Below are 1548 nucleotides of genomic sequence, written 5' to 3' on the forward strand. Positions count from 1 at the left end.
GGGTTGGAGGAGGTCTGTTGGGAGTCACCAGAGTTATTTCTGCCCTTCAACCACACACAAGAAAGACAAAAACACTAAGCAAAAAAGTTATCTTTCAACTTCCAAGTAACTGGACCTCAGATTTAACAGAAGAGAACAATAAGAATCTAACCTTTTCTTCAGTTTTCCCTGATACCTTTTCCAAAAAGCTTCAGTCAGGAATCCATGGAATCTGCGAATCGTAGAATCTGTGCCCACCTCAACCCCAGATCCTGGATAAGTTCCATAATGCTTTTGAGTTTGTGGAAAGTTTAATAGGAGACACCAGGAAATTGGTCTGACCAATCGTCAATGATATTTGAAACTCTGTTACTAGAAGTCATGCTAAGAAGAAGGGAGGTAAATGGGTTTGCTCTGCTTTGCATGGATCAGGCTTCACTTCCAGTCATTCACTCTGATGAATTATAAATCCATACAAAACAAAGATTTTTTTTTAATTATGTGTCTGCAATCCCTCCTACCCACCTCACCTTCCCTCTGCCCCAATAACAAAGAACTGAGCCTAAGATGGGAGAGAACAGGAGACATTAAGAGAGTCTGGTTGGGCTGGTTTAGGAAGCTCTCAGAATTTCAACAGAGGAAGAAAAAAGACTAAAGTGGAAGCAGAGAAAAATAGAGAAAGATGGAAAATGTGAATTTCATATCTGGTGGTGAGTCAGGAAATGGACCCTTTTGGGGTTTTCAAATAGTTTCATTAAAGATCTCAATTTCTTCTCAATCACTTCTGGTTGGTGACAAGGGCTTCTTTGAGTGTGACATGAGCCCTCCTGCTCTAACTGGGTTACATGTATTTCAAGAGGGCGAACTGGAAAGTGTTCAAATAAGAATGGCTCAACTGGTAAAAGTCCTGAAATGGTGTTGTAGGAAGGAAAGCTTAAAGAAATGGACTATTTAGTGAAAAGAGCATAGCCTTGGGAATAGGGGCTAAAGGGACTTTTTTGTTATATGTGGCCCTGAGAGGCAGAATTGAAACAATCTGTAGAAATGACAGCAGGGACCAAAATCTGCTCAATATTAGGGAAAAAATGTTTGTTTGTTTTTTTTAACTAACAGTGTTGTGTAAAAAAGAATGGGCTTCCTAGACTGGAAATGGGAGGTGGGAGAGGTTGGGGGTTGCCTGTCAAAGAAAGTGTCCAAACTTAGTCTGGAGAACCACTTCACTGGGAAAATTCAAGCAAGAGGGAGCCAGGGGATGGCCCTGGGTTTAATGACTCCTCTAATAAATACAAAGATTAGTTTAAAGGTGGTGAGGGGATGTATCTGAATTTTAAAGAGCCCAAAACTTTAAGAACAATAGATGCCCAATGCCAACCTTCAAATGCCAACGGCATTTTTCCAAATAGAGTCATTGGAAGACATTCACTTTTACTAAATCAAAAATATTCCTCTCTGTTCTCTTGAAAGAAAAATAAGCAAATGGTAACTATCCCTAGCTTGCTTCTCCGATTCCCCTGTCTTAGGACTTAGTCCCAGACACAATTTGTCTCCTCCATGGTGACAAGTTATGTT

This window comes from Lynx rufus, unplaced genomic scaffold, assembly GCF_022079265.1.
Source record: "Lynx rufus isolate CCGP_SWC_20201006 ecotype Redwood Valley unplaced genomic scaffold, mLynRuf1.p SCAF_10, whole genome shotgun sequence".
Taxonomy (NCBI): Eukaryota; Metazoa; Chordata; class Mammalia; order Carnivora; family Felidae; genus Lynx; species Lynx rufus.